Source organism: Callorhinus ursinus, unplaced genomic scaffold, assembly GCF_003265705.2.
Source record: "Callorhinus ursinus isolate GAN/ISIS: 27379988/994484 unplaced genomic scaffold, GSC_fseal_2.0 scaffold26, whole genome shotgun sequence".
Lineage (NCBI taxonomy): Eukaryota > Metazoa > Chordata > Mammalia > Carnivora > Otariidae > Callorhinus > Callorhinus ursinus.
Window position 1 is genome coordinate 15,439,366 of NW_027397088.1, and position 10,303 is coordinate 15,449,668.

Here is a 10,303-nt window from a genome sequence, read left to right on the forward strand (position 1 = left end):
CACAGAGGCTGAGCTAAGTCAGACTCACGGGGGCCACTCTGCCTTGGTGGGGCCGAGAACAACAGCTGACTCCATTGCATCTATTCAGTATTTATGGAGCGTTTACCAGGTGTTAGGAAATGTGCTAGGTGCTGAGAATGCAAAGATCAATAGCATGTGGTCCCGGCTCCCCTCCCTTCTAGCTGGCCACCCCAAGCCGGCTTCTTCTCTGTTGGAAAATGGGGAAGGTAATAGTCTCTACTTCCTAGGATTGTTGTAAGGGTTACATGAGATCATTGCTTGCAGTAGACATTCAGTGAATAGTTGTTGGATAAAATGGTGCCAACTAAGACAACACCTAATAAGTAAGAAGACATACTTCACTGATTACCTCCTTTGTGTCAGGTACACACGTTACTTTAATTCCTACATCTATCAGGGTAGAGTAAACAAGCAGTTTTAATACACTGTGGTCAGGGCCATAACAATGCCACCTACAAACTGTGATGGAAATGCAGTAGGGGCAAAACCTGTAGAGACTACACAGGGGAATATGGAGGATTCCGTGGGGGTGGGGGGTGCAGGAGGCAGGACCTGGAGAGTGAGGAACCTTGGAATAATAACAGCAGTGCCTAAGACCAATTAAGAACTCACTCAGGGCCAGGCCCTGAGCTACAGGCACTCACTGAGTCTTCCTCCATGGAAAGCCCTAGCAGCCTGGGAGGTTTGTACTCCTACCAACCCCATTTTATAGAGAAAGACGCTGACGTTTAGAGTTGCTAAATAACATGTCCGAGGTCACCAAGCTGCTAAGAGTTAGGATCAGGATCCAAACCTGACTGATGCTTTGACAACTGGCATAGTCCTCTCCTGGGTTTATGGATGTATGCTTTTATTAAGAATTAATGAACACACAGCAGCCACGCAAATGACAAATCTGTGCACTAACATCCAACAGACTGTAGAATCCTTGGGGGAGTTTTGCAGAGAGGCCCTGATTCTGAAGTCACTGAATTCTTTGGGAAGTCCTGCATGCTGCATCCAGCAGCTCAGCCCCAGCTGGGAGGAGGAGTTGGGGACAGAGCCTCTGTCCTGGGGTAAGTTATTTGCCAGGCAAATAAACCACGTGGCCTTGGGAGATGAGTTAACCCTTTTAAGACGCCAGGCTAATATTTGGTTTAATTATCTCTTCCAAGATACTAAATGGCATTCCCATAGTCTCACAGAGTAAATTTATCTCTCAAATGGGAGCCATTGACTAACCTATTTCGGGCGTCAATTCTCCTGTCTCAGGCAGCTTTTCTTTAAAAGGCCAGTTGCAGGCAAGATCACTACTTTTCTACTTGAAAGTGGGGAGAAGTCCTTACAACCTCCCAAGATTGCTTTTAATTAAAAAAAAAAATACTAATCCTTATTTTTCTTGTTTCTCCAACCTCCTGTGCTGCTGGGGAAAATGAGATATTTTGCAAATAAAAGTCGACTTTTTCTTCGAATTTCAGAGCTGTTCAATTATAAACACTGCCACCTGCAAAGTTGGAAATCAATTCAACTGCAATCTTCTCTAAAGCTTTTTCAATGCAGCTGCTAACCTGTCTAGATGTTTAACTTTCAGATTTCCAAACCCGTCAGTTAAAACTTGCTTACTGTTACTCCTTTTCTCTGAAGCTCCAAGCCTGAGGAGAAATTATGTAGCAAATTGGAAACAGGGAACTAAGACTTGATAGCAAAACAAAAGACCCACTGATGGGCTGGGGTACCAAGAAACTGCAGTCCTTGCTCTGAAAATGAATAAGGATTAGAGGGCTCATCTACTAGCAGCCTCCACTGGGGTCGTGGCTTCTCAGTTCTAAAACAAGCAGTGAATTGATCCCCTCACAAAAACACCTGGTCTATTCCGAGAAAAAAATTAGTCAAACCTGTTGCTGGCTGAGTTGACCGGTCAATTCCGTTAAATTGTGGCAGTGGGGCAATGGTAGCAATGGGTAGACAGGCTCATTAAAAATACCATTTGGGGAAATCCTAAGGCAAGGGGATAGTCATTACTGAACTAACTCTGTTGGCCCTGAAACAGTTAATTCAACTCCTAAAGGAAAGCAATTTACTTTCTATTCCCCAGGAGGATGAGCCAGCCTCTTACAGAGCTTAATACAATGAGGCTGGTTTTTTGTTTTGTTTTGTTTGTTTGTTTTTACCAGCCCTCCCCTCTCCTCTCCAGGCTGAAAGCCCCCTGACAGTTGACAAGCCCAAGACTGGGTACACTGGAAGGGTCACCTCTGATTCCTCCAAGTAGGCCCCACTAGGCCTGAGGCTGGCTGGGTAATACTGAATAAATCCGTACGTGCAAGGAACAAGCACAAGGACAAATCCCTTGACTTTGTGTGTCTGGATTCTAATCACCTACCCGGATTCTAACAGTGCAGCCAGATCAGTCTATCAACAAACGTGGCTAAAGGATACCTGATTTATACCTTAGTGTATCATTGGGCCCAAAGCGCCAGTGTAGAACCGTTCTGCACAGGCTCTGGTCCTGGCCAGACTGAGGACAGAGGTCATTGCCTCCTGGACCAGTGTCCCCATTGCCAACAAGAAGAGAGCCAGAGAGCCCAGAAAAGTCTGAAATGATCAAGACATTCCCTTGTGGATACTTTTTTAACAATTCATTATGAAAAATGCCAGACATAGTTTAAAAATGACATAATATTGTAATGACCCCCATGTACCCATCACCAAGCTGCAACAGTTAATAACTTACAGCCAATCTTATTTCATCTTCAGCCCCATCCACTGCCTCCCTGCCATGTTATCTTGAAGCAAATCCCAGACTTTCTATCATTGGATTCATAAATATTTCAGTGCATATCTCTAAAAGATAAGGGCTCTTTTTATTTTTAACAAAATGCGAAACAGTTATTAACCCTAAAAAAAAATATCCCTTTGACACATTAACAACATGAATGAACCTTGAGGACATTCCGCTGAGTGAAATAAGCCAGTCACAAAAAGGAGAAACACTGTATGATTCCACTTATCTGAGGTTCCTAGAGTACTAAATCCATAGAGACAAAAAGTGGAATGGTGGTTGCCAGGGCTGGGGGAAGGAGCGGATGGGGGTTATTGTTTAATGGGTATGGTTTCAGGGTTACAAGATGAACAGACTTCTGTGGTTGGATGATGGTGACAGCAACACAACAATGTGAACGTATTCAGGAGCGCTGAACTATATACTTAAAAATAGTTAAGATAGTAAATTTCATGTTAGGTATATATATTTTGCCACAATTTTTTTTTAATGGTATAAATTTTCAAGCCCTTCACATCAAGTGAGTGTTTATCTCATAGGCGTCATAAGTTTTGTTCAGTTTGTTTGCCTGGATCAGAATCCACAAAGGGTTCACGTACTACTGTTGGCTGTCAGGTGTTTTCAATCTGCATGTTCCCCTCCATCTGTTTTTTTCCCTCATGACAGTCTACCCATTGAAGAGACGTTTCTGGTAAAGTTTTACACAGTTCGGATTTTGCTCTTTGCATCCTTGTGTAGTCGTCTGTTCATTGTCTTCTTGAAAATCGGAAGTGGGGTCAAGAGAGCAGATCAGATTTTAATTTGATGTCTTTGGCAAGACTATTGGTTTGACTAGATCACTGGAAGACTGTATGATGGACCCAGATTGTGTGTGCAAAGATTAATCAGCAAACTATGATGATCAGCTTAGCATGAGCTCTCCACTGTCAGGAGCCTTGGTGGGGATGTGATGGCGGAGGGGAGGGCTGTGGGCATAGGAGGAATGAGAGGAAACACCAAAAACGTGTTTTGACAGAATCCTTCCCATCAAGGAACCCAGTCTTGTGAAGGAGGCAAAACTGATACACATGAAACAATTAAATAAGAATTAAGTGCAAAACTGTGCTCTGCCTATAAACACCATCTCCTTCCAAGGGGGAGATTGTCTGAAAAGGTTTTAGGTAGGATAACATTCTTGAAATGGGTCTTGAAGATTGGTAGATTTTGGAAGAAAGATGGCATTTAAGGAAGTGAAAGTATACAAAGGAAATCACAAAGGTGGATAGAGAGGATGATTTAGATGGGAATGGTAAGGCATTATAGAGACGTGAAAACATAGCAGAGAGATAAGAGTTGGGGGAAATCTGATCTCTAGAGATGGAGGCACATTACATATTACTTATGTTTTGACATGTACGCTTCGGCAAGATTCTAAAGGTCTGCAGATGTCTGGGCACCTGGGTGACTCAGGTGTCCAACTCTTGATTTCGGCTTGGGTCCTGGGATTGAGCCCCACGGCGGACTCCATGTTCAGCGGGGAGTCTGCTTGAGGATTCTCTCTCCCTCTCCCTGTGCTCCTCCCTCCACTTGTGCATGCACACTCTCTTTCTCTCTCTCTCTCTCTCTCAAATAAATCTTTAAAAAGAAGTAAAGGTCTGCAAATGTCATAGATGTTTCAAGGATCTGATTTCCAATATCATTTCATAGAAGAATTGAGCTTTCACCTTACTGAGATCTTTTCCAACTGAGTTGACCCTTTCTGGAAATTAAACACATGGGAAAGAGTTTTATGAAACAGATAGTTAGAATTTGCTAAAGTGTTTAGGATTAGCTTTAAAATGCTCCATCAGATAGGTAGATACAGATGAAAAAAGATTGCCGGAGTCGGTAATTGTTGGAGCTGAGCGATGGGTTCATAGGGCTCATAATTCTCCCTACTTTTGTGTACCCTTGAATAATAAAAAGTTATTTGTAAACCTATTACTGTTGGGTCAAGGGTCATTCCCACATCCCATGTTTTCAGTGTTATAGCAAAAAAAGGATTCACTGGACCAGAAGATGCAGTGCTTCTCTCTTCCGTTACTAAGCTGTTTAACTCTGAGCCCATTACTTCACCTCTGTGGGCCTCAGCTCCCTTCTCTATAAAATGAGGGGAAAGAGGAAAGAGCTAACATTTATTGACTGCCTATTAAGTGCAGGAATTGTGCAATGCACTTTATATGCATGATCTCAATTATTGAAAGGGTAGACACAATGTTCTCCTTGGGCTCCAAAATTTCTTTCCCACTCTGGAGTTCAAGAACTATCCCTTTCACTTTCATTTCTTTCCTTGATAAGCCCATATTCTAGATACCTTGCTAGGCTATGAAGACATAAAGATAAAAGAGCTGCTATCTTCAAGGAGCTTATGATCTAAAAAGACAGACTAGCCGCTCTCCAAATGGAGACTATTCACTTCATGAAATGTTAAAAAAACAAAACAGATGAGTAAGAAGGATTACACTACAAGTAATGTGTTGGGTTTTTTTTTTAAGATTTTATTTTTAAGCAATCTCTATGCCCAATGTGGGCTTAAACTCACAACCTGGAGATGAAGAGTCCCATGCTCTACCGACTGAGCCAGCTAGGCGTCCCATCTCCAGAACCTTTTCATCATCCCAAGCTGAAACTTAGTACCCACTAAACACTAACACCCAACCTCTCTTCCCCCAGCCAATGGCAACCACCATTCTCTTTTCTGACTGTATGAATGTGACTACCCTAAATACCTCATACAGGTAGAATCATACCATATTTGTCTTTTTGTGGCTGGCTTTACTCAGCATAGTGTCCTCAAGGTTCATCCATGTTATAACATGTCAGAATTTCCTTCCTTTTATGGCCGAATACTATTCCATTGTGTATATGTACCACATTTTATCCGATCATCTGTCAATGGACACTTGGGTTGCTTCTACCTCTTGTCTATTGTGAATAGTGCTGCAATGAACATGAGTATACAAGTAACCCTTCAAGACTCTGCTTTCAGTTCTTTGTGGTATATACCAGTTAAGTCTTGAAGAATGAAAAATAATTAAGGCAAAAAGGAAAATACAAGCATTCCAAGAACAGTGAGCAACTTAAACAAAAGCACAGAGAGCTATATTGTTCAGTAGGGCTGGAGAGTAGGGAGGAGGCGAGTGGTAAGAGAGATATGAAGCTAGGGAAGGAGGCAGGGGCTAGACCTCCAAAGGCCTCACACACCATCGGGAGTGGACAGTGGGGGCTAACAGTGAACACAGATAAAATCCCTCTGCTCTTCTTAAAGAGTCCAGTGTAGGGGCGCCTGGGTGGCTTAGTCGGTTAGTCATCTGCCTTCGGCTCAGGTCACGATCTTGGGTCCTGGGATCGAGCCCGTGTAGGGCTCCCAGCTCAACGGGGAGTCTGCTTCTACCTCGCCCTCTGCCCTCCCCCCACTCATGCTCTCAATATCTCTCTCGGATAAGTGAATAAAATCTTTTTTTTTGGAAAGATTTTATTTATTTATTTGACAGAGAGAGACACAGTGAGAGAGGGAACACAAGCAGGGGAAGTGGGAGAGGGAGAAGCAAGCTTTCTGCTGAGCAGGGAGCCCGATGCGGGGCTCGATCCCAGGACCCCGGGACCATGACCGGAGCCGAAGGCAGACGCTTAACCACTGAGCCACCGAGGTGCCCCGATAAAATCTTTTAAAAAGAGAAAAAGAGTCCAGTGTAATGTAATTTTTAAGCAAATATTCAAAAACTATATAGAGAAGAGTTCAGGCCCTGGTGGAAATGGCCACTAGAGAATGAACACACATGGGGTGACCCCAGTCTTACGCTCCTCCCACAGTCATCCCTCTCACTCTGCAGTAACGGACTGCTCAGTTGACTAGCTCTTTATGGTCAATAGATATAGGCTATTTGGTTTATAAAGTCTTTTGCTCAAAATATTTTTTCTAATGCACTGCTTTTGACTGAATTCTTTTCAGAATCCACTAAACCAGAGCACAGATCCAATTACGAGATTCTACATTCAACTCCCCAGCTTGCTTTCTTGGTAACACAGGATGAATCCCTTCAGTTGTGGTAAAAATGGTGCCAGGTAAACTTGGGGCCCAACCAGATATGAATGTTTTTATGACAGTGCAGCCAATGATCTATTTGTTTCTATAAAGAGTATTTTTTTTTAAAGTAAACTCCATACCCAATGTGGGGCTTGAACTCACAACCCCAAGATCAAGTCGCATACCCTACAGACTGAGCCAGCCACCTGCCCCTGTAAAAAGAGCCTTAATCCCATGTGAACCCAGTTAAAGTCTAGAGAAATAGATGGTGAGCTCTGTGTGTGTGTGTTACTTGAACACTAAGGGCATTTGGGTATTTCTCACAATGCTAATGAACATTAGCACAATTAATGAACAAGTTATTCTCACAAGAGGATCCATAAATAATGTCCATGTGTTCTTCAGGTTTAACTTTTCTGGTATTCATGTTGATTTTTTTTTTTTTTTTATAATAGTAAAAATCAAGAATCACTCTATTGATTTCTCGACAAGTCATTCACCCAGTGCAAGTTTGGTTTGTGTGTGGTTGTAGTGGTGGGGAGAGTGGTCTAGGTCTCTGGTTTTGTTGCTTCATAAGATGGTTCACAGATCCAAAAATGCTATAAAACCAGGGCTCTGGTTCTGAAATCCTGCAACTTGGTTCAGTCAACAGAGGTGGAGTTTGAAGTGATCTTTGATGTTAGAGAGTAACACAAAAAGTAATCAGTATTAACTGGCAGCCCACAAGTGAGTGATGTCCCCAAATACATTGGTGAAGGTAGAATGATCATAGTGAAGGACAGTCCGGTCCTAATCTTTTAGGGACTGGTCACTTCACACTTCAAGTCTACTGTTCGGCTCTAGTTATGATGTCTTTTTTTTTTTTTTTTTAAAGATTTTATTTATTTATTTGAGATAGAGAGAATGAGAGATAGAGAGCACGAGAGGGAAGAGGGTCAGAGGGAGAAGCAGACTCCCTGCCGAGCAGGGAGCCCAATGCGGGACTCCATCCCGGGGACTCCAGGATCATGACCTGAGCCGAAGGCAGTCGCTTAACCACCTGAGCCACCCAGGTGCCCTAGTTATGATGTCTTAAATGCAGCTGTGAGGCATGTGGGTGATGAGAATTGGTTTTCATTATATTCTCTTTTATTCAGTCTAACTGTTTATAGGCACACTGTATTGCTTAGGATTTAAGTTCAACTACTTATAACAGAGATCTAGCTCACCCCTTGCGGTCCAGAATGGCTTAAACAAGACAACAGTTTGTTTCTCTCTCAGATAAAAATATAACTACAGCTCCTACCCTCGGCCTCCGCGGCGCGGCTCACTCCCCGCCGGCCGCAGCCCGACACGCCGTGCGGCCCCCCAGTCTCCCGCGACCGCCTCCCCCAGGCATGGCACAGGGCCTCGCCCCACTATGGCAGCAGCACGGCACAGCACGCTCGACTTCAAGCTCGGCGCCAACGCTGATGGCGAGACCATTCTAAAAGGCCTCCGGTCCATTTTCCAGGATCAAGGGATGACGGAGTCAGTGCACAACTGGCAAGACCACGGTTATCTAGCGACCTACAGCAACAAAAACGGCAGCTTTGCCAGTTTGAGAATTCACCCACATGGACTGGTGTTGTTGGATCTTCAGAGTTACAATGGTGATTCGCAAGGCCAAGAAGTTGACAGTCTTTTGAACAAAGTAGAAGAAAGAATGAAAGCATTGAGTCAGGACAGTGCTGCGCGGGTGAAGCGATTACCACCCATAATTCGAGGAGGAGCTATCGACAGATACGGGCCCACTGCTGATGGTCGCCTGGTTGAGTAGGACGTAGATGAAGTGGTGTATGATGAAGATTCACCTTATCAGAACATTAAAATTCTACACTCGAAGCAATTTGGAAATATTCTCATCCTTAGTGGGGACGTTAATCTGGCAGAGAGTGATTTGGCATATACCCAGGCCACCATGGGCAGTGGAAAAGAAGACTACAGTGGCAAAGACGGGCTGATTCTTGGGGGTGGAGACGGGGGCATATTATGTGAAATAGTCAAACTGAAACCAAAGATGGTCACTATGGTAGAGATTGAGCAAATGGTGATTGATGGATGTAAGAAATACTTGCGAAAAACATGTGGCCACGTCTTAGACAATCTTAAAGGAGACTGCTGTCAGGTTCTAATAGAAGACTGTATTCCAGTACTGAAGAGGTACGCCAAAGAAGGGAGAGAGTTGGATTATGTGATTAATGATTTGACAGCCGTTCCAATCTCCACATCTCCAGAAGAAGATTCCACATGGGAGTTTCTCAGACTGATTCTTGACCTCTCAATGAGAGTACTGAAACAGGATGGAAAATACTTTACACAGGGTAACTGTGTCAATCTGACAGAAGCCTTGTCACTCTATGAAGAACAGCTCGGGCGCCTGTATTGTCCTGTGGAATTCTCAAAGGAGATCGTCTGTGTTCCTTCATACTTGGAATTGTGGGTATTTTACACTGTTTGGAAGAAAGCTAAACCTTGAAGACCAGTCTCTCCTAATCATGTGTGCTGCAAACAGCCTTCCTGACCTTCATATGCTGTACATGACATCGAAATGAGTCAGGCAATTGATTGTGATTTCCTTCAAGTTTTCCTTTTTTAATTATTATTTTTAATTTAAACAAAGCAAATGGAAAATGTATATTTTGATGCGCTAGGGTGTTAATTTTTTTGAAAGTCAGCTGAAGGATGATTAGACAGCACAGCGAAGGCTGCTAAATGCACTGAACCCCTAGAATGTGATTTTTGTTACTTTTGTGTGTGTGTGTGTATGTGGGCTTTTTGTTTCTGTTTTGGTAGACTTCGAATTTGGTTGTTTGGAGGAATGAACATCATTGTTTTGTTCTGGAGGGAAGTTCTTTGATGGTGTTTCTTCCCCCCAAAATTGACTTAGCTATTAAAATTTGGTGCTTATAAGAAAGAGTTAAGAAAAAAAATGAATAGCAATGCTTCGATTAAAATTATAAATGGGAAAAAATATATATATAACTACAAGCAGTTAGGGATGGTGGGATGGCCACACTTGCCGTCTGCCTCCCCCAGATGTTGCCCTGCTCACGTGGCCGAAGATGGCTCACTACCAGTCCTTGTTGCAAACCACAGGGTAGAGGAAGGTGAGAAGAGACTTATCACCTTGCTGTAGGAATGCATCCCAGAAGTGGCACTTCCAACGGCCAGAATTCATCACTAGGCCACGAGAAACGGCAAAAGTTGCTGGAAATGTTGTCACTATGACAGTGGCATTCTGTGACAGGGAAGAAGGATAGAGCATCAACTGGGGCATCCCTTACAATCTTTGTCACGTATGTTTTACTTTTTCTAAATTGAAAAAAAAAAAAAGAAGAAAAACTGATTCTCAAAGATGGAAAACTCTTCCATACTTACCTGGCCAACTTCCACTCATCCCTCTTAACTTAAAAAAGTCACTTCCTCAGAGGACCCCGCCTGGGATTTTTCCTTCCCTT

At 43.2% G+C, this 10,303-nt stretch overlaps 1 pseudogene; it reads left to right on the forward strand.

Moving 5' to 3' along the window:
* Positions 1 to 8,119: 8,119 nt before the first annotated feature.
* Positions 8,120 to 9,805, forward strand: LOC112838246 (spermine synthase pseudogene; annotated as a pseudogene).
* Positions 9,806 to 10,303: the final 498 nt, after the last annotated feature.